This window comes from Lissotriton vulgaris, chromosome 6 (assembly GCF_964263255.1).
Source record: "Lissotriton vulgaris chromosome 6, aLisVul1.2, whole genome shotgun sequence".
NCBI lineage: Eukaryota > Metazoa > Chordata > Amphibia > Caudata > Salamandridae > Lissotriton > Lissotriton vulgaris.
The window spans coordinates 1,453,720,418-1,453,744,321 of NC_141694.1; the positions used below are offsets into that span (position 1 = coordinate 1,453,720,418).

Consider the following 23,904-nt stretch of genomic DNA (forward strand, 5'->3'; position numbering starts at 1 on the left):
ATTTTTTTGCATTTAATGCACGTAACCTTACTAGCAGGACATTTATTAAAGTCCGCAGTGTGTTTTTGACTACCACACCTGAAACACACTCTTTTGGTGAACGGAGATTTATTTTTAGAAAAGTTAGGTTTAATCTCCTTGTTGTCACTTTTAGAATCTGACTTTTTATAGCTGGAAGTTAAAGCATTAACATTACTAGATTCATCTTTAGAACTTAACTCTTTAACGTAATGAGAAGTATTCTCCATTTTTCTAGCAGTATCAAGTGTTTTCTGTCAAGATGGATTCTTGAGTTCAAGTAAACGTTCTTGAATTTTAATGTTTTTAATCCTATTTATAAATTGATCTCTAATTATTTCTTCATGTAAATCTTTAAATTTACATGTGATGGCTAAAGTTCTTAAGCATGCTACATATTGTTGCACATTTTCACCAGCTAATTGTGCTCTAGGGAAAAATTTGTGTCTTTCAACTACAATGCTAGTTTTCTTTCCGTAATTTTCTTCTAAAGCTTTTAATGCGTCAGAATATACATCTATGGATGTATTATTTGCGCTTGTTTCACTAGTTTCACTGCTTTCATCATTGTCAACAACAGCTGAAACAACACGATTTATAATAGGTAGTGTTTTTAAAACTTTTCTGCCCTCAACTCCCAAATTATGTTTTAATAATGCTAGTTTCCTAGATGGCAAAAATACATCACCGCCAATTGCTTCTAAATAGGTCTCAAAAGATTCAGACCAATCCTCCCAATTCATAGACGGAGGACCAGGAGATTGCAAAAATTTGGGAGGAGCAACTACAGAAGATGAGACATCCATAATAATTGCAAAGTAATATCAAACGCTCAAAATAAGCAAGAAAAATAATTTTAAAAAAATTAACTAAAATAAATAAAGTAGTCACCGTTGTCAAATTGGAATTTAAAATAATGAAATAAAATAAATAATGTAGTCACCGTTGTCAGCGAGGTTAAATGCAGCTGTTGTTGAATTCTGTTAAATTGTTTCCGTTTAATAATGAGCGTTGAATTTCCACAATTTCGTCAAGGAAAAGAAGAAGTCTTTGATAAGTTTGCAGTAATATCGTAAACGCGGAGTGTTTATAAAGAAATTGAAACCGGGAGCAAACGAATTGCCGTGAAGATCCGTGGCATCCGGTTGCTATGGAGATCTAAGATGGCCGCCACGTATTCATCGTAGCGTAATGATACGCGATGAAGCCAGTGTGCGTTGACGCGTGATGACGTCGGTATGCGTTGACGTGATGACGCCGGTATGCGTTGACGCGTAATGACGCGTGAAGAAACACAGCAACAATGGAGAAGTCGAGTGCACGCGAAGGAGTTGAAAATTAACACTGCATTTTTCAAGTAGGAAGCGTTGGCAGTTTGTTAAAGTCTTTAACATGGCATTACGATTTAGTAAACATTAGTAGATTCCAAATACGATGTTGTACAAAAATATTATTATGCATTGATGCTTCACAAGTTCTGACAACGAAGGATTTATCGAATAAGTTCCGAATTTAAACGCAAATTCACAATTTTTTTTTTAAGAGTTAAGTTTTAAGAAGATGTATGTAAAAAAAAGTTTAAATATAGATCAGATACCTTGAAAATCCATCGAAATGTTCAGTTTTAATCTGGGGTTGTTAGAAATTTTCAGTTGTATGAAAATCTTCAGTTTATCAATCGATTTTCTTCATAAATTCTTCATCAATTCAGATTTCAATCCTTAAAATTCTTCAAATCCATCCCATCCTCGTCGCCACTGAAATGACTTGAAGTACAGTGGATTGTAGTAGAAAATGTAGTTTATTCAAAGTAACAACCCCAGGGAAATCCAAGGACCAACTCTCTCAGTAACAGTGCATCTGTGTACTGCCCCCTGGATTCCACTCTCTGGAATCCAGTGAGCACAGCGACCATAGAACATTACATCATTACTAAGATACAACACATGGCAATTCAAGAAGTTTAGAATTCCAGTTTGATCTACAATAGGCTCAGCTTTGCTAATATTGTAACATCTACTGTATTAATCGGATAAAAAATTCTCAGTAAACAGATAATGCAATTTTCAGGCACAGGATAGGTGAACATCTGCCAAAGAGATCAGGCCAAAGGAAGGTTTCACTCGGCATCTTCCCAGCCACTCGTGCTCAGTCTCCACTCACTCATCCTATCCCTCACACAATCACCACTTACTGAACCATCCAGATACTGTACTTCATATCTCCCTTCAATCTCCCACCCCTTGCACCCATTCAGAAAGGCCAAAATCTATTGCAAGGGAGCAATCAAAGACCCATAAACAATCCCAAATCCCGTTTACATTCTTCCTCACGGTCACACAAATTAGCCCATGCTGTACATTGAAAAGAAGTACTGTGCAATACTTCATACCATTCTTACATTAAGCTATCGTTAAAACTTTTCTGAAGGTGGCACTATTTACTAATTATTTCTGAAATATAGAAGATGGACTGCTCTAAACCAGTGGATTTTTTTTGACGATTAATGTTTAAGGTCTGCATCATCACGTAGCACTTCAGCATGCATTGCCCTGTGGGAAAGAACTTCATTTTCGGAAGACCGCGGAGTTCCGCAAGCGGCAGAGTGCATTACGTTGCGCTGTTCATGCTGATTTGTATTGGAAGGTGTTTTTCCCGTGCTGTAAACTCAGCCCAAATGGTACCATGCACAGCGCTATAGGGCACAGCTTCTTCCTGCCACTCAAGTAGAAATTCTACTCAAGCGGCAGCTCCCTCAACGCGAATGGAAGGCTTTCCAATGTGAGCGTTAGCGACCATAGTCGACTGCTCGCATTAAGAAATTTCGCTGGAAGGTGGTCTGGTGTTGGATTTTCTTTGCTCAGCAACGTAATGCTGGCAAGAGTAAGTGAAGAAAACTCCACATGCTCTGTGGATTGTAGAAACTTGTAGAAACTTCATGAACGGAGCAGAGTTCACTGCCAAGGCCTACTTTCTTCACCCTTGAAAATCCATTTTGAAATTGGATTCATGAAAAAGGCCTTCCTTTAGCCAAAATTTTTATTTTGGTAGTAATCTTCTTATCTTTTCTAAAGCCCTGTAGTGTTCTGATTTTCAGGTGGCTGGAATACTAAGTGATAGTGGTAACTTAGCACTGGTTAGTGGGGCCGCTTGTTTTTTTTTTGCAAACAGCGTGGGCTGGAGATTAATTTGGGCAAAACCAAATACATGGTGTTTAACCCTTGCTCATCATCCCATCGAACTCCTGCTCTTAATGGGGAAACTATGGAGCAGGTTAGAGTGTTTGATTACCTGGGGGTGACTCTCCATGGTCGATTTGGTTGGGTAGCGCACATCCATAAGTGCAAGATTAAACTTGAACAATATTGTGGTGCTATTTTGAGGGCTTTTATGCATCCATATACACCCTATTATTCCAGCCAGGCACTCGCAGCCTTATTATATGTAGCTGAACTATGAGGTACAGCAGATGTCAGGTGGATTGTACAAGTAGAAAACCGGCTTATCAGAAGCCTAAATAATCTCCCAGCAAGCACTCCACTACATCATTGCAGCTATATTATGGGTTAAGGCGCAATATTGATATGGTAGCCTTGAAACCCTATTGTACTCACAGAGAATGTACAGTCCCAGAACTCTCCATTATCGGTAAGGCCCTAGAGGAGGGTATGGCAATCACAGGGGCTAGTAAGAGCCCCTAGCTTAAGTCAGTCAGGGATAGGGCTGGGTAATCTTTGGTCGACACCATCAGAAGTTGCATCAATCTCAGAGCAGGTCCTAAAAAATACCTTTTGGCAGCATGCTGATTTGCACACTCTAAGCTCCATCAAGGAAGGTTCCCCCACTGCCTACTTTGTTGAGTTTAAAACTGAGCATCATTTTGAGTCTAGGACTTTGTTTACTAAATTTTGCCTATGGACGAGACCGACATGTACTTCTACTGCCACATGGAAATGTGGAAGCCCTCCTCCTGCTAAAACCTGTCAAGTTTACCCTGAAGAGGCAGAAATGGCTGAATAGCTTATCTTATTTTGTCTAGTCTATCATAACTACAGGAGGATGTGGATACTCCCACTCTGCCTCAACCTGGGAGCGAGAGAATATAAGATTGCTTTCAGAATACTTGGAAGTGATATTAGACAGTGTATTGTGTTCGCTATCTCAAGACATTTAGGGGCACATTAGAGTAAAGGGCGGATCGCCACCGCCCGTATGGCGGTGGCAATCCACCCGGCCAAAACCTCCGCCTGCTACTGATTCCCCCCTGCCATATTACCATGGCGGGGGGACCCCGGTGGACAATCTTCCCGTCCGCCGGTAGGCAATCCGCACGATTGCCTACCGGCGGAAAAGCAGTTTATATGGTGGTGGTGTCTGGTAGACACCAACATCCATATTACTATGCAGGCGGGGACATGCCTTTCCATGGTGGCAACGCTGCCAAGTAAAGGCAGGTGGTGTTTGACATCGGGAGCCCGTTGCGGGCCCCCAGGGACTCTGGGGGGTGCACATGAGGGGTACCTATGGTACCCCCCCCCCAGAAGTTCCATGCACAACATGGCATGTACCACACGGTGCCTGTCATGTTGTGCATGTAAGTGCACGACATGCCTTCCTGGCATTGTGGCGGGCGATGCTGAGTGCACTACCTGCCACAATCGCAGGAATGCAGGATGTGCCCGCCACTTTGGCGGGCGCATCCTAATAACACCAACGGGACCCCGCACCGATGGCGGGTGGTCCCCTTTTCTACTGGTATGGCGGGCGGACAAAGTCCTCCCGCCATACTAATGTGCCCCAAAATGTGCACTAGGAGGTTAAGACAGAGAATTATGCTTACCTGAAGCCTGCTTTTTATATACATGTATTTTAAGATTTTATTTTGATATTTATATTCGCTCTTGGCTTGTTTTTATTCTTTTATCTAAGATTCTTTTATAATGTTTTATGTATTTTTAACTTGTTCTTTTATGGCCTTTGGCTGAAAAAAAGATTGTTTGAGTTGATTTAAACGTGGTGAATTAAGTATCCTGAAAAACAACACAAGCTTTGTGATTAGTGCTTGAAATAAAAGTGTGTAAGATATCTTTGAAAATTCTTTCCAATATTAAGATCTCTCTGATTGTCAAGATGTCAAATATATTGGCAGCAAATGCTTTGGACCACTATCATGGTCTACCATTAAGTTGCTCCACCCATTGCTATGTCCCCGGACCCGCCCATTGCTCAGCCAATAAAGGTGCTAAGCAGTGATGCAAAAAAGATTGATCAAGTAGGTTGTAAGACAGACTCCTGATTTGGAAACTTGGTAAGGAATGCACCAGGAAGTACATTTTCCTTGCAGGAATACGCGTAGGGAAAAAGGATTATTAGGCCAAGTCTTGCGGGTACAATCAAATTGTATGCTGTTTAAGTCATTTTCTGGAAGCAGGTGTGAGATTTCTCAAAGCACAAAAACTAAGTAAGAGTAAGATTTTGTCAAGAACCAGCTATTCTAATTTTAATATTGATCAAATCTATGCCTTTGTTTATAATGATACACTGGCATAAATGAGCGGAATCGCTTCACTATCAACAAACTCGCCCATCATGAACCCTCCGTCAACCTGGACTCAGAAATTCGTGGTCAGGTAGGGTCTATGACATAAGCCTGAGGTTACTGATTGGCACATCAGAGGTGGGGTGGCACTTAGCCGGCAGACAGATTCACGAACAGGAATCTCAGGTCCATCCCCAGATAAATGCAGCGACACCACAATGGTCCACGGAGATTGGTCCCAATAAAGCACAAATCAGCAGATGCCACACAAAGTTAGTAACGCATAGTCAATCAGGACACAGCACACACAGTGCAAACAGTGATCATGTGTCCCTCATGCAACTGAGCTCTCGAGTCCAGACCGAAGTGTTTAATTAAACCAAATGTTCCTGTTTTGCCAATTTGAGCAACACTTGCAAAAACTGGCTCTTTTCACCCCTTAGGTCAGGTTGACAATCCCTTCAGCTCACCTCCATAATGTTTATCAATCCAGGACACACGCAGATAATGATAATAGACTGTTGTAATGCCGTAACCTCTGCATCCGAATGATAAATGGCCTTTTCCAGATTAACAAAAATAGATTTAGCCTCCTTTTTTTCACCTGCTGTGCAGAAACACTTTTATGCCTCTCTTCGGTCCTGACAGATGCGATGAAGCTGTACACAGTAAGATGGAATGTCTGTCCTGATATGCGGCCTGCCCAGCTGTTGCTGTATCTGGTTACAGCTGGCAGGACAATGTTCTGCGTACATCATAAGCAATTTGAAGAATCGCATTCAGGTGCAGCAAACCATTTCGGGCATGTGTCACTGATGCAGAAAAAGAGAAACCTTTGTGATTTGTAACCTTTCTTTTAAGTAAACTTGGGGGTGGCAAGAGCCAACAGGCTTTAGAATGTTTGGAAGATGCCACGCAGATTATACACTTTTGTCCTCTGACACTGATGCAAGGCCAGGGTATGGGCTTAACAGAACTTCAGAAGCCCAGTACATAGGATGCTGTACAGAGTTAGGAGGGCAGACTGCACACAAAAATAATAATTTGGGGTCTGAGAGGAATGAGTAAGAACTATTGTGTCAGTTTCGTCTACATTTTCCTATAACCACTTGCCTTCAAAAACCACAGGATGTGTTGTTAAAACCAGAATTTTACGAATGATAGCCAGGTAAGGGTTATCTTACAATATGTACATATAATATTGTTTACATTATTTCTTACTGTTTAAACAATGGTAGAGTATAAGCGGTCATCCTTAGCGTGGATTTATCAGTTGTATTTTACTGAGCTGATTATAACTTGTGCCCCGCCATGTACTGCTTATGATCACACATATTACATCACTTATGACATGCTAAATGATATCATTGATGACATCTCAAATTACATCATTGATAATATCACTGATGAACTCATTGTGATGCTGTCCTACAAGGTTACTGGACTTGAAATAATTTAACACGCTGCACCCTGCACAATTTTTCAGTCACTTTAATGGGACTCCTCTCTTAAAGATTTCACATCACATCCAATTTTGAGTCGAGAGGTTGACAGATACACATTTGCTTCTCTAAAGACACCTTCTGTCAGGCCCTATGGACAATACTTCATATTTAGTAAAATACACTAAACACGTTCCTGAGATAGGCACAATGGCATACAACCTTAGAGTCATGCTTGCAACACCAGTATGAGATAAACCACCTCTAAGTGGGACACTGTTATATTCTACATTATTGAATAATCTGCAATACCTCAAAACCCTTAGTGATGTCATCAGTGATGTCACTCACCATGTCATGAGTGATGTAATATATGAGGTCATAAGCAGTGCATTGCGGGGGCACGAGTTATAGTTACCTCAACAAACTATAACGGCTTACTTTCTATGCTCAAACTAACTATAACATCCCTGTAACCTTTGGTTTTTCTTGTCAATATCTAAGGTTTTTTAAATGCTCATTTCTAACTATAAGGCCTTGAAACCCGTGTTTTTTTCAATGAATATCAAAGGTTTTTTAACCAGCAGTCAAGTATGCAGAGTGGTGGAGAAAGGGTTCTGGGCATCCAACCAGCTCTCAGGAATTCCGTTGTTTAGGACTTACAGGAGATACCAGGAAGGCTTCTCCCTCTGGAGTGAAGTGGACTTCATCCCGCAACCAGTAGTGCACCATGAGGCGATGAACAAAGGGGGCATGGCCTCCGAAGTCCTGCCACGGACTTACCGTGTACTGTGGGACTTACCTTGGGTAATAGGAGGGGTGGTTGGCCCCCAAGGATGCCATTGGGGGCCAACTACCCCTCCTACTTTGGATTGCTGAGTTCTGATAGCAAAGCAATACAAAAGGGGATGATGGACGGAGCGTTTGAGCAAATCAAACACTCACCCCCAGTCAACTGATCTGGGTTTAATCCATCACCATTCTTTAGCTCACTCAGCCACCCCAGTTCAGACATGGCCATATGCCAGTGATGTGATTTGAGATGTCATCAGTGATGTCATGAGTGATGTCACTGACCATGTCATGAGTGATGTAATATGTGACGTCATCAGCAGTGCATTGCGGGCGCGCGAGTTATAGTTAGCAGAACTAACTATAACAGGGGAATTTCAATGTTTTTGTATGAGTGAAATGTCCAGCTAACTATAACATGTATGAAACCTATGGTTTTTTCAATGAATTTCTAAGGTTTTTTAAATGCTAATTCCTAACTATAACATGTGTGAAACCTATGTTTTTTTCAATGAATTTCTAAGGTTTTTTAAATGCTAATTCCTAACTATAACATGTGTGAAACCTATGGTTTTTTTAGTGAATTTCTAAGGTTTTTTAAATGCTAATTCCTAACTTTCCCGTGGCTGAAACCTATGTTTTTTCAGTGAATTTCAAAGGTTTTGTAAATGATAATTTTTAAATGTATTACTTGTTATATTTTTCTTATACTGATTTACTACATTGTTTTAAACAATTTATTTTTAGATATTTTTTTAAATTACATTACATATTTTTGATATAAATTGGAAAAAAAGTTAAAATTGTAATATTTTTTTTATTTTATATATTTTTTATTTATATATTTTTTTAATTTATATATATTTTATATAGCAGGCAATGATATCCTATGGAAGGAAATTCAAGTTACTGGTAAGTACAGTTAAAATTATTTTTCAGGATCAGTACAGAGCTGAAAGATGCAGCACTGAGATCTCTCCTGATAACAAGTGAGTAAATCGGAATTCGTAGTTCGGCTGATTTTAGAGGAATTTTTTAAAGTTTCAAAATTCCACACACAGAAGAATTTCCAAGTGAAACCAGTCAATGTAAGCCTATGGAAGGAAATTCAAATTACTGTAAGTATGGTTAGAATTACTTTTCAGGATCAGTAGTGGGCTGAAAGTTGCAGAACTGAGACCTCTACCGAGGCACAAGATGGCTGCCAACACTACCTGGTTTGGAGTGTTGACAGCCAATTAGCATTCAGCTCATGCTTGGGAAGGTACAGAGTACAGTAAGATTACAGTAAGCTTACAGTAAGATATACTTATGAGTTTACTTATGATTTTCTCAGAAACTACTGAACGGATTTACACCATTTAACAAAAAGGGTGATCTGCAAACCGAACTCTACCTTTTTGCCAAATTTGGTGTAATTTCGTTCAGCTGTTCGGGCTGTAGCCCTGGCTAAAGGTCCTATGGAAAATTGCATGGGGAAAACACGTTTTGGGACCCCCCTTTTTTCTCGGACCCCGCTGCACGAATCACCCCCAAACTTTCAGGGAAGGAGCGGAGCAGGCCATTTTCTTGGAGAAATTTGCGAAGATTCGTCCACCGGCGCCAAAGTTATTCCAAATAGAATGTTGTGGATTTTCATATTTGTTTTCATTATATATACATATATTTCACACAATCTTTGAAGGTGACGGCGAGCAGCTGAACACCGCTCTCGGCAGGAGCACGGCCCCCAACGCATAATAAAACAGAATCCTCTTTTGCAATAAATAGCTGGCACTCACAGCTATTGGGCTTAGCAAAATATTTATTGGCTGAAGCTCCTACGCGTTTCAGTCCAGGCAGAATCTTGCTCACCATTACAGGCTCATACCTGATAATGTTGTTTAAACATGTGACCAAACAAAAATGGTTAAGTATAATCAAAGGACCATCAAACATAAGCTATTGTTACATTCAAAAGGCGCCATCTTTTCCTGTTCCACTGCACTGCATATATCATAGCCTGGTGCGTTATTTAACAGGAATAGTAGCATAACAGCAAATCAGCAATGCACAGCAGCCATCTTGGACCTAGGCCCCAGGCCCCAGGAGCCAAGACCCAGGCCACAGGACCCAAGCCACAGGACTCAGGAACCAGGATCCACTGCCCAGGATGCCCCTTTCAGGGCCCTTGACAGGCCTGCAGGCCAGAGGATGGAGCCCATGGTGGAAGTGCCCACCCCCAGGGGCCTAACAAGACCCAGTCAGAGCTACTGGACCTGGCCACGCAGGTGAAGCTTCACTGGGTCTGGAAAATTGGTAATAACCATTGTTCTACCATTTTTGTTCCCGTAGCCCTTTCTGCTACAAGGACATGATGATTATGTCCTCCGCCATGGTGGTCGTGTGCGGAAAAGGTAACCATTGCAAGGCTTTTTTTTTTAGTGTAATGACGATTGGCGTCAATGTTAGTTCATTGAAAGTAAAATGAGCCGATTGGCTAAATTGGAAAAAAAGGGTTAGTTTTTGGTGGAAAAATGCACTACATCCATGTTGCGTTTTGGGCTGTTGCCTGTTGCGGGCACTAGGTCTACCCACACAGGTTAGGTACCATTTGTATCGGGAGACTTGGGGAAATGCCGGTTGGAGGGAACTTTGTGGCTCCCTGCAGATTCCAGAACTTTCCATCACAGAAATGTGAGGAAAATGTGTTCATGTAGTCAAGGTTTGACATTCTGTGCTTCTGGACCAGACAAGCAGGGGAAGCCTCCCCAGGCTCACAGGACCCTTGTCCCATCCCACTTGCGATACTGCAGGCTAGAGGAAGGAGCCCCGGACTGGGGTACCCACCCCATGGCCCAGCGGGAGCCCCAGCCCCGTTCAGATCCCCGGCTATGCAATGGCAGCATCTCCTTTATGACACCGCAGACCTGGGAAGGAAACCTAGGACCCTGGTGGGCTCACAGACCCAGGACTGCTGGCTCCCTCATTCTGCGGAGTCCCATCCTTGTGTGTGAGTGGTGATTCTGTAGCTCTGACAGGGGCAACGGCCAGGTGTTTCCAACAAATCAGCCCACAGTTGCTAAATAGGCCCAACTATGACCAATCAACCATAAGCTGGTCTGGACCTTCCCCAGGCAGGCCTCTCTTTTGGTGACCGCAGAGCCCATTTTGATGGCACCTCCTGGCTGGCACGGGATATCGACAGTTGATACCATTCGAGACTGGGCCCAGGCATCTGCTGAGGGCTTCTCTGAGCACTCTCTGGGCTCGTGGGACAGCTTGGTGCCCCGAGATCTGGGCCTTTATACATGGCTGGTCTCTGCTCTTTACCCCGAACCCAGTGAAGGAGCAAGAGAGTCCTCCCTGGCCTTCAGCCGCCCTGCCCTGGGTAGTGACTCTTACCGTCATACCGTGGGCTTTGGGCGCTGCCTTGGGCGGGTGTCATCCACCTTCCTGGAGCCTGGGTAGCCTAGGAGGGTTAAGCACAGGCCACAACCTCTCCCTGTGTGCCTGCCTGGGAATCCCATTTTCCTTCCCTATTAGGCCCCCACAAGGTTGAGGCTTACAGAAACCTGGGGGAAGACAACATTTGGAGTAAGCCCGGCTGGCTAGCCAGCCGGCCATTTGGTCACCCAGCCCACCGGGCCATCAAGTCACACAGCCTGGTGACCAGATGACACCTGATGACCCAGCGGCCAGACTTCCTAAGATGACCAGATGCAGGACCCAGTCACAAGTCACTTCGATGATGACAAGAGTGGTCATGCACTCTGAGTCCGCTGCTCAGGATACTCATTCCAGGGGCTGCTTACCTACCAGCGACATACCCCCTCCGCTTTCTTCCCTCTCAGGTGTGGTGGAGGGGGGTCCATGAGCAACCACTGACGGAGACAAAAGCTTGGCTTAGAGGATGACTTTCAATACACCGCAGTGAGGTAGCTGCTCTGCTACTTACAAAATCCTGACCCAGAATCAGGATGTCTATGAATGATTTAGCACTGGGTGCTCCACAAACATACCAATTCTGCTTACCAAAAGTGGTTTAGGCACTCGCATCCCATGCCTGGCTCCACGCCAGCGACCGAGCTTCTTATCCATTTAAAGTTTGAAAATGTGTTGAGATTATTTTGGCCAAAGACCTCTAATTCTTTGCTTTACCAGATAAAACTGGGGGTTCCAAGCAACAACTATCCTGAGGGAAACTTTGGAGGGCACAAGCTATAGACCTGACCTATTTACCTCTCAACAGTTTCACGCCCTCTTGAACTCTCTCTTCAAAATTCTTTTAAACTTTTCGATACAGTACTTGTTGGCTATCAGTTTCATGCCCGTATTCAGCCTTAGATGGAGTTTACCACTTGCTTTGGGCTGCATTCCCAAGCATCCCGACTCCAAGAAGACCCAATCCCAGTACGCCATGGGTTTCTACCGGCCTAGCACCATCCGCGAGGTGACCTTCGATCAGAAGGACTTGGGCCCCATGAACGACACTGGTGAGTTGGTCTTCTATATGCCACATTTGCCACGCCCACAGCCAGGAGTATATTTGCCACTGGGCTCTTCCCTCTTCACTCACCGTTATTGAGGGAATCCAGGTTAGTTTATTTTCCTCCGCTTAGTAATATGTTTAAATTTAGAGGGTCCCTACATCTGATCTGAAGTTGTAGTTGGATACTGAAGCATGGGGGAGCCGTGGAACACTGGCCACTGGGCTGCAAGGGCAACAGCAGTGCAACCTTTTTCTCGGATCAGAAACCAAGACCCGCTGGTGTAGGCGGCCACAGATGTGGGCACCTGAGGCAGTGGGAGCGGGCAGCCATGGGACTTCACAGGCAGCCATGCACGGCACACAGCCAGGTGCCCCAGGACAGGCCTGGGGCTGACTGGTTGCCAGCCTGCACCCTGCCCAGGGAGGGAAGGCTAGGCACGCCAACTGCATACCTCTGACATAGGACCGGGGATCCTGCAATGGACGATCAGGGTCTAACCTTGTGGGAGGATGAAGGGAGCAGAGCTAATCTGTGGTCCCCCCAGCCGTGCCCTGGGGAAGCCCTGGTGCAATTGACGATCAAGGGACCCTCACACAGACCCAGGAGGAACCGGGGCCGCAAGGTGCGTGAGAATGTCAATATGTCCTGCAATTCACACTAATTCTCACAGCTAGCTGCATTCTTCATCAATGTGTGAGCTGAGTGATCTACTGCCAAGATTCCCAGGCAACTTTTTGAAACATTCGCCCACCTGCAGGTGCATAAAGAGGCGCGAGGAAGATGATGCTTTCCTTCCATCTGCCGCCCGCATGGCGACAGCCTAATGCCCCGTCAAGGCTTCCCATCTGGGAGTCAGCCTCCAAAATTCGAAGAGCGTTACCAGGTGCATGGCCCAGAGCCCCCATCCCCCCATGGGTGAGGGTGGCTCCTGCAGCGATCGAAGCATGCAGCCCCACCACCACCAGTCCCTCCCAGAGGACTAGGCAGAACAGCGCAAGTATTTAAACCCTCAGCCTGTCCACACAGGACCGGAACATACAAGGTACTTGGAAACTAGGGAGGCTCACCCGACCTGCACGTCAGCCATCCCCCACCAGACTCAACCCCTGTGGTGTTGAGAATCCCCAGCTTGGGCAGATGCCCTGGGCCACGCCAGCAGGTTGGTGGGTAGCCCACACCCTGCCCTGGTCAGAGCCATCAGAAGGGAAGAGCCAGGTGGCTCCCTATCCCACATACCACCTACAGAGAGGAGCCAGCATCCCCTCTCAGCCTCATCTCATTCTCTTCCAGGCTGCCCTGTTGCCCAAGAAGGGCCGCACCTCAGCCGCCCTAAGCCCAGTCAGGTCAGGATCAGGTGCAGGAGGGCCTGGTGCAGCAGGATCTTCTGTGGCACTCCCAGCCAGAATAAACAAGTGGCTGGTCAACTGGCGTTGACTCAGACTTAATTGTGCACAGCTTAATTAAATTTATTGATCTGACAATTTTTCACTTCATCAACTTATTTTATTTTCAATTCTTTAAGCTGATCTAGTCAAAGACTTTAGCGTTGCATTATTTAGCGTATAACATTATTCATGCTTCTAACGCATCAAAACAATACAGAATACAATATTTCATCAAACACAAAAATACAAATATATCAATGTAATGTTGGTTAAATTGGCATTTGCCCAATGCATTTCGGGACGTTAGAAGAGTCCCTTCGTCAGGGGCACCACTGTAAAAAACATAAATATACAGGCACATCAGTTGAAATGTTTAAAGCATACAGAAATACCTTCTCCGTAATCACCCAGTGCAACTTTGTGTGAAAAAATATATATAATAAAAGCTTTTAACTCACACTATATAACCAGGTAGCTGAAACAAGTAACCAACTGGTATCTGCAGACAAAATCACAAAATAAATAAAGTATGAAACACGGTGCTTTCCTTGTAATCATCTAATATCTAACGGAATTTAGCCACCAGTATGCATACCTAACGACTTGGTTCCTCGGGTGGAAGAAATGTAACACCAAAATAGACTCTGTTCACCCTTCAGTATTTCTCGGACCAAGGTCAACCTACAACAAGTTGACAAACACCATTACCAACTCGTAATCACATTTTGACCGACACATGATCACAACGTGGTCGTTTACATACCTCGGGAAAGCTTCTACAAAGGCTGTAGTTCTCGTAATCACGCTACGTCCTTAAGACACCATGCATATCGACGAACCTGTGAAGTAATCACAAGAGCGCCATCACACTACTGGCCACAATCGAACCTTGCCAAATTATCACGGAGCACTAAGAGTCCTCACCTTTACAGAATCTCACACAACCGAAAAACGCCACTATCACCGTTCTCCAATCCTCGTTACGAACAAGCCTGCAGCTTCCGATGTTTAGATTCAGCGCTCTCTACTTAACCCAACATCAGCGTTCCTCATTGGCTGCTACATAAAGGCGTCTACCAATCCTGTCTTCTAAGCCTGTCCCTCCTCGCCGAGTCAGCCGATTCGTTCAGACAAAACGCTCTCATAGGTTCAAACTCCGTCATGTTAACCTATCTTAAAAAGCTTACGCGTTCCGTTATTTTGATAAGCCAAAACATTCTGTGCTTTATTGATACTGACAACTCAACACCGTTACTTAAAACAACGTTTCCTGCACAAGTGTTCAAAATTACGTGGATAACATAAAATAAAAGAAATAAATTGTGCAAAAGTAACAAAAAAAGAAGTGAGATGAATAAATAGACATGTATGCTTATTTCATGTGATTGGTACATACACAATTTTTACAGTCTCTGCTTCATTGATCAATGCTATTTACAAGTAACTACTCAATTCGATACGGTCATTCAGACCTCCTGGGGTCAGAGTTCCAAGCTTTTTTATCCAAAAAGTTTCTCTCTGCAACAATTTTTTATTCAGATCTATGCCTTCCCTGCTCTGTACATATTCAATGATTTGGAATCTTAACTGTGCTATAGAATGTTGTTTCTCTAGCCAATGGTTAGATAAGGGGGATGTTAGTGATTTGTTACGTATCCTGCTTTTGTGCTCTGAGATACGAATTTTCAATTTGCGTTCAGTCTTTCCTATGTACAACAATCCGCAAGGACACTTGATTGAATAGATAACCTGATTCGTGTTGCAGTCGCCATCATACGTTAACTTTATCGATTTACCAGAGTGTGGGTGTGAAAGTTCGTTGCCTAAGATCACATTGTTGCAGTGTACACAGTTAGTGCATTTGCGCATCCCTCTGAAATGTATTTGCTTTATTTCTTTGTTGCTCAATAACTCTTTTACATTTTTTGAACGAGTATAAGCAAAGAGTGGTTTATCCTTAAAGATTTGATTGAAGTCTGGCTCCTGTTCCAGAAGTTCCCATCTTTTTTTGATAATGTTTTTAATCTTTTGCAAGTTGGTGGAAAATTTTGACACAAATACATTACGCTTCTTATCACTTTGTGGTTTTTTTCATTAGTAATGTATCTCGATTCTCCTTCAGTGCTTTAATCTGTGCTTTTTCCAGTACGGTCGGTGGATATCCTCTTTTTTTGTAGTTTTCCTTATATTCATTTATGTGTTCAATACTTTTCTCAGGTTTAGTCACAATTCTCCTCAATCTAAGAAATTGTGAATAAGGTAGATTCCTTATTAGATTGGGGGGGTGAAAGCTCAAGAAGTGCAGCATACTATTTTTGTCGGTTGGTTTCCGATGTAAAGTGGTGACAATTTGGTTTCCTTCAATCATTACCTTCACATCTAGATATGCAATCTCAGACTTGCTAGTACTGTATGTCACTTGAATCCTCGGATTCCTGGTATTCAATTTCGAGATGTTATCCTTCAATTCAGTTTCAGATCCTGACCAAATCAAAAAAATATCGTCAATGAAGCGACAAAAGAATTCAAGGTTGTCGGTCCATTCATTGTGTGAAAAAATATAGTCTTGTTCGAATTTTGCCATATAAGTATTGGCATATACCGGAGCCCCAGTAAAGCCCATTGAAGTCCCATTTAATTGCATGTAGAACTTGTCTGCCCATTTAAAATAACTGTTTTGCAGACAGAATTGGGTCAACTCTAATATGAATATTGGGTTTAACTCAATTTCCGGATGTTGTAGTAACATCCATTCTTCTGCTTCCAGACCATCTGTATGACCAATTGAAGTGTACAAAGATACTATGTCTATGGTACATAGGATGTACTCTTTTCCAGTATGAAGTTTAATTTTTGCCAGCTTGAGTAAAAAGTCTGTCGTGTCCTGAATGTAGGTGTGCCAATTTTGAATGAATGGTTGTAAAAAATGATCGATTATTTTTCCCGCTGGCTCAAAAACAGAGTTGCATCCAGATACAATGGGCCTGAATGGCGGATCTTCCAACGATTTATGCACCTTCGGTAACATATAGAGGTTGGGTCTTTTTGGATTCTTAACCATCAAATATTTCGCCATCTTTTCTGTGATCCAATTTGCGTCTTCAGCTTTTTCTATCAGTGCGTGGAGTATCTTCTGTATTTCACAGGTTGGATCTTGCTCAAGTGGTAAATAGGTATTAGTGTCATTTACATGCTCCTGTACTTTTTTGTTGTAAAACTCAGAGTCCATCAATACTAGCGCTCCACCTTTATCTGCTTTCTGAAAGGTTAACTCCGTATTTCTACCCAATTGAACAAGTATACTTATTTCTCTCCTGTTTAAATTATTCTTTTGTGGGTTATTCTTGTTGTAGTTCAATTTTTTTAGATCTTTGCTTACAAGTGACTCAAATAAATCCAGTGTCTTGTGTGATGTAGGTGCTTCAAAAGTACTTTTTGGTCGAAATATTTCCTATTTCTTTTCCACAATTTCCTCCTTTTGGACAATATTGTCAAAAAAATAAAAAATGCCTTAATTTCAGATTCCTCATAAATTTGTAGAAATATATTTCATCCTCAAACAGGGAACCAGTATATGTGGGGACAAACGTAATGCCTTTTTTCAAAATTAACTCCTCTTGTGTTGTCAAGGAATACTTTGAAATGTTGATTATGAGGGTTTCCCCTGACTCCTTAATCCCTTCTTCACTCTTTCCTTCTCTTTTTCTTTTTAGGTCTCGCCTGTCGATGCGCATGCGCATCGAGCAAGCAAGACTATTGCGAGTTATCCACTCTTTATCTACACTGCAAGGAATCGTGGCGATTCCTTGCAGTGCCCGTGACTTTTAAGGTCAATGCGCATGCGCATTGAGCTTATGCGCATGCGCATTGACCTTAAAAGCGCGTGCGCGTGCACGTCCGTCTATGTTTACCCGCTCCGCCCCCTCCCCGCCGTCTCGCATTTCCCCCTGCCGCATCAAAGGCTTTCACGGCCGGCCGGCCATGCTTTCAGTTTCACGACCGGCCGGCCGTGTCAATTACATTACAAAGCCCGCTCTCCCTGCTCCGCCCCCTGCTCCGGCCAACATGGATTCTTCCCTGAGCAGCAGGCAGTGATTTCTGCTTCCTTCTCTTCCCGACACTCACCATGTTGCCTGTAAGCTACTCCACCTTCTGTCACTTTTCATCTCGATGACCAGCCCCTTTGGACTGTAGTTACGAATTAGATTGCGGCATCAGGATCAACGCATTTGCTGGCTGGAAGTTGTGCATTATTAATTGCCAGGGAGGGTTACTTTTCAACTATATTAATGTAGGTTGGCCGCGGCCTTGGCTGTTCTGCGCTTGTCACATGCGCTTACGCTTTTCTCAAAATCTAGGGTTATTCAGGCGTGGGCAGACAGTGCTAGCGGCATCATCTCTTTCTTCAAAGTTTGCTCAAATATTCGTTGTGTCGTTGGTGTGAAAGATCCTGGTATTTCTCATGTGATTTTAAGATTGCCGTGCGGTGGAAAGTCTACGGCCGGCCGGCCATGCTTTCAGTTTCACGACCGGCCGGCCGTGTCAATTACATTACAAAGCCCGCTCTCCCTGCTCCGCCCCCTGCTCCGGCCAACATGGATTCTTCCCTGAGCAGCAGGCAGTGATTTCTGCTTCCTTCTCTTCCCGACACTCACCATGTTGCCTGTAAGCTACTCCACCTTCTGTCACTTTTCATCTCGATGACCAGCCCCTTTGGACTGTAGTTACGAATTAGATTGCGGCATCAGGATCAACGCATTTGCTGGCTGGAAGTTGTGCATTATTAATTGCCAGGGAGGGTTACTTTTCAACTATATTAATGTAAGTTGGCCGCGGCCTTGGCTGTTCTGCGCTTGTCACATGCGCTTACGCTTTTCTCAAAATCTAGGGTTATTCAGGCGTGGGCAGACAGTGCTAGCGGCATCATCTCTTTCTTCAAAGTTTGCTCAAATATTCGTTGTGTCGTTGGTGTGAAAGATCCTGGTATTTCTCATGTGATTTTAAGATTGCCGTGCGGTGGAAAGTCTACAGCCGGCCGGCCATGCTTTCAGTTTCACGACCGGCCGGCCGTGTCAATTACATTACAAAGCCCGCTCTCCCTGCTCCGCCCCCTGCTCCGGCCAACATGGATTCTTCCCTGAGCAGCAGGCAGTGATTTCTGCTTCCTTCTCTTCCCGACACTCACCATGTTGCCTGTAAGCTACTCCACCTTCTGTCACTTTTCATCTCGATGACCAGCCCCTTTGGACTGTAGTTACGAATTAGATTGGGACATCAGGATCAACGCATTTGCTGGCTGGAAGTTGTGCATTATTAATTGCCAGGGAGGGTTACTTTTCAACTATATTAATGTAGGTTGGCCGCGGCCTTGGCTGTTCTGCGCTTGTCACATGCGCTTACGCTTTTCTCAAAATCTAGGGTTATTCAGGCGTGGGCAGACAGTGCTAGCGGCATCATCTCTTTCTTCAAAGTTTGCTCAAATATTCGTTGTGTCGTTGGTGTGAAAGATCCTGGTATTTCTCATGTGATTTTAAGATTGCCGTGCGGTGGAAAGTCTGCATCAACAGCACCAGCGCATTTTGACTTAGGAAAAAGATTATTATGACCGAGCCATTTAGAAATCCATCGTTTTGCGTTTCACACACAAGTGCATGAACATTTGTCTCTCCTCACTCTCTTCCCCAAACTAATGGTAAACTATTGTGTGCCGTTACCAAATAATTGCAAGAGGTGAATGTCTTGAATACGTTTTGTTGGCCAATAATGCTTCTTCTAGAAGAAAACTTATAAGTAAGGGCAAATACATCTTTGTAGTGTTGTCCCATTACTGTGCTGTTGTAACAATATGTTGTGGCGTTTTTCTGTCTGTTACTTTTGATGGAATTTTGAGGGTGTAGGAGTTTTTTAATTTAATTTGACAATGTACAAGAAGACCTCCGTCTCGTTTGTTTAATTTAACCCGCTCCGCCCCCTCCCCTTCCCGCCGCCTCTCCCTACCCGTCTAAATGTATTAGCTATTTTTTGATATTTCTGGCAGCACACTAGAATACATTTTTTTTAGCAGGAATAACACAAAATGCTACCGCAAACACTTTCAACAACGTTGTTGCCGTTTTTACACTTTCAACAACGTTGTTGCCGTTTTTATTGTGTCATATTGCAGTGACAAGTATGTCTCATAAACCTTTTCCGTGAGTTACTTATTTATTTAAAAAAAAAATCAAAAGCTGAAAAGATATTCAACCTCATAAGGCTCCAACTTCATTCATATTTTTCTCATTTGCTTTTATACGACTAAATCATCACCATGTCGTGCCACATATACCTCACCCACACAGTATCACTCTGTACCCAAATAACCATTGTACAGTTTTTTGAATTGTTTTTATTGACGTACTGGCCGGAAGTACTGGCTTCCCAGTTTACATCAAAGGTGGTTAGGAAATGCTGGGTGCAGACATTGCAGGTAAAGAAAAATAACATTTAACACAACTAAAAAATGTAATAAGCTAATAAGATTTCAATAAGATTTAAAAAAATACCTCACTGACACGTTGCATATATAAGGAAGTTCTGACACTGCCATATGACACAACAAACAAAACTTGAACAATGTTGCTGCAAAATGTTGCAGTAGCGTGTTTTTACCACAATGAATTTGGAGTTGCTCCAAAAAAATCTATGTTGCAATGTGTTCCCAGAGCTGCTCATAAATAGCTAATATATTTGGTCTGCCTGTGAAAACATTGCATGTACAGAAGAAGAATGAATATTATGTTCATGACATAGGGGCTTCTAACTTCATTTCTGGCTCTCACGCTGTCCATTGCAGCTAGACTTTTGTTTACTCTACAAACTGCACATTTCCAGTTACCGATGTGTAACGACCTTGGCCCGTATTACATAATGGGTTCACTGTTCCACTTTGCGCCACGGCACACCTTTAATCAGGCACACCAGGAACAAACAGGAACAATGCACCCTATTAGAAGGAATGCGCTGCTTTTGCTCTGCCGGTGTTTGAGCACACGCATTCTGGGATGAATGTATTACATACATGGGGGGCTTATGTGCAAGCCTCTTGTGCTGCCGGTTCGTCACCTTTCCACACATTACAAGAGACCCACCGGCAGCGCAAGGGGCTTCTAAATAAGCCCCATAATACCTTGGCCTTGTGCGCTTGTAAACTCACTTCGCACCATTTAAGCTGCATGGGACGTCCGAGCGTTAGTGGCCTGGGGAGTTTGGTGGCAAACATACATCACCCTCAACCCCTCACCCTCAACCCCTCACTCACCCTCACTCTCACTCACCCTCACTCACCCTCACTCAGCCTCAACTACTCACCCTCACCCACCCTCAACACCTCACTCACCCTCACCCTCACTCACCCTCACCCTCCCTCACCCTCACCCTCACCCTCACTCACCCTCACCCTCCCTCACCCTCACCCTCAACCTCACTCACCCTCACTCACCCTCAACCCCTCACCCTCAACCCCTCACTCACCCTCACCCTCACTCAGCCTCAACTACTCCCCCTCACCCTCACTCACAACCCCTCACCCTCAACACCTCACCCTCACCCTCAACACCTCACTCACCCTCACCCTCAACACCTCACCCTCACCCTCACTCACCCTCACTCACCCTCACTCTCACTCACCCTCAACCCCTCACCCTCAACCCCTCACTCACCCTCACTCTCACTCACCCTCACTCAGCCTCAACTACTCCCCCTCCCCCTCACTCACCCAAAACCCCTCACCCTCACTCACCCTCAACACCTCACTCACCCTCACTCACCCTCACCCTGCCTCCCTCACCCTCAACACCTCACTCACCCTCACCCTCACTCACCCTCACTCTCACTCACCCTCAACCCCTCACCCACCCTCACCCACCCTCACCCACCCTCACCCACCCTCACTCACCCTCACTCACCCTCACTCACCCTCACTCACCCTCACTCACCCTCACTCACCCTCACTCACTCACCCACCCTCACACAGTGCAATAGGTCTCGGAGCATTTGAGTTAGAGCTTTTAGAATTGTTTATGGCTTTTTTTATTTGTAATTCTTTAGCATTGGCTACAGGAAACAAAAATGCTAAAGATTTACAAAAAATACCCATAAACAATTCTAAAAGCACTAACTCTAATGCTGCGAGACCTATTGCATTTCCAATGCTTGTTCCTCTCCTTGTTTTTTTGTGGTGTCCAAGTCTGGAGGTCGATCTGTTTCCAAAGTTTCCAATAAAAAAGACACCTGTGCACCTGAAGTAGCTGCTTTATCCTGGCTCGGTATATTACTGACAGTTGATGTAATTTTGACCGGTGCTCTTGATGGGTCTACATCCTTATCTGTAGCCAGGCTTTCTTCAGATGAATTTGTTGGGCGCCGTGTGAAACGTCTTTTTGCATATACTTCTGCCCATGTATATGCTTCATTAAGTTTATAGTCTATGGTGTCTCTTTTAAATTTCCTAAGCTTTGTTTCTTGTAGCTCCTTTCCATACTCATCCAATTTAATATTGAGATCACTCAAGAATCTGCCAAGATCTTCTTCTGTCATTCTCTCAGAGAGGTCTGTTTTTATAATTGAAATTTCAGTTTTTAATTCGTCAATTGTTTTCGCTAGTTCCTCTTTGATAAGAAGGATTAAATCCAGTGAGCATTTGTTCAGAATTTGGTACCACTTCTCCATAAATTGAGCATTGTTTTGTAGACGATATAACATAGGTTTAATGGATAATCTGAGTCCCCTTGGGATCCGTTTGACCTTATGGTACTGAATCAAAGTTGACGCGTGTAATCGTTGATTTAACTCACGTTTAGCAATGAATTCAAGTTGTTTGAGCTGATGACTAATTGATCCACTGTGTGCCTGTAGATCACTTACTTCCTTTATAAGACCATAGACGTCGGCTGCTTGTTCTGTGGTATAAGCTCTTGTTGTAGCTCTGTTATCTGTCAATGAAGCTATAGATTCAAAAGACATTCTCAGCGTTTATCAGTGGGTGCTCTAGAAAAAGGTGGGTAATTTGTAAAACTAAAGAATGTGTTCTGAGCACACCTTTTCTTTTCAAGGTTTTTAGAAATTAATTTGGAAAGTTTTTTTGATCCGCGTGCTACAATTAATAGAGTATACCCAATACTCTGAATTACAATAAACAAGTGGCTGGTCAACTGGCGTTGACTCAGACTTAATTGTGCACAGCTTAATTAAGTTTATTGATCTGACAATTTTTCACTTCGTCAACTTATTTTATTTTCAATTCTTTAAGCTGATCTAGTCAAAGACTTTAGTGTTGCATTATTTAGCGTATAACATTATTCATGCTTCTAACGCATCAAAACAATACAGAATACAATATTTCATCAAACACAAAAATACAAATATATCAATGTAATGTTGGTTAAATTGGCATTCGCCCAATGCATTTCGGGACGTTAGAAGAGTCCCTTCGTCAGGGGCACCACTGTAAAAAACATAAATATACAGGCACATCAGTTGAAATGTTTAAAGCATACAGAAATACCTTCTCCGTAATCACCCAGTGCAACTTTGTGTGAAAAAATATATATAATAAAAGCTTTTAACTCACACTATATAACCAGGTAGCTGAAACAAGTAACCAACTGGTATCTGCAGACAAAATCACAAAATAAATAAAGTATGAAACACGGTGCTTTCTTTGTAATCATCTAATATCTAACGGAATTTAGCCACCAGTATGTATACCTAACGACTTGGTTCCTCGGGTGGAAGAAATGTAACACCAAAATAGACTCTGTTCACCCTTCAGTATTTCTCGGACCAATGTCAACCTACAACAAGTTGACAAACACCATTACCAACTCGTAATCACATTTTGACCGACACATGATCACAACGTGGTCGTTTACATACCTCCCGAGGTATGTAAACGACCACGTTGTGATCATGTGTCGGTCAAAATGTGATTACGAGTTGGTAATGGTGTTTGTCAACATGATCACAACGTGGTCGTTTACATACCTCCCGAGGTATGTAAACGACCACGTTGTGATCATGTGTCGGTCAAAATGTGATTACGAGTTGGTAATGGTGTTTGTCAACTTGTTGTAGGTTGACATTGGTCCGAGAAATACTGAAGGGTGAACAGAGTCTATTTTGGTGTTACATTTCTTCCACCCGAGGAACCAAGTCGTTAGGTATGCATACTGGTGGCTAAATTCCGTTAGATATTAGATGATTACAAGGAAAGCACCGTG

General features: G+C 43.3%; 1 pseudogene; it reads right to left on the reverse strand.

Annotated features, from left to right (window-relative positions):
* Positions 1-12,846: 12,846 nt before the first annotated feature.
* On the reverse strand, positions 12,847-12,985 carry LOC147708992 (5.8S ribosomal RNA; annotated as a pseudogene).
* Positions 12,986-23,904: the final 10,919 nt, after the last annotated feature.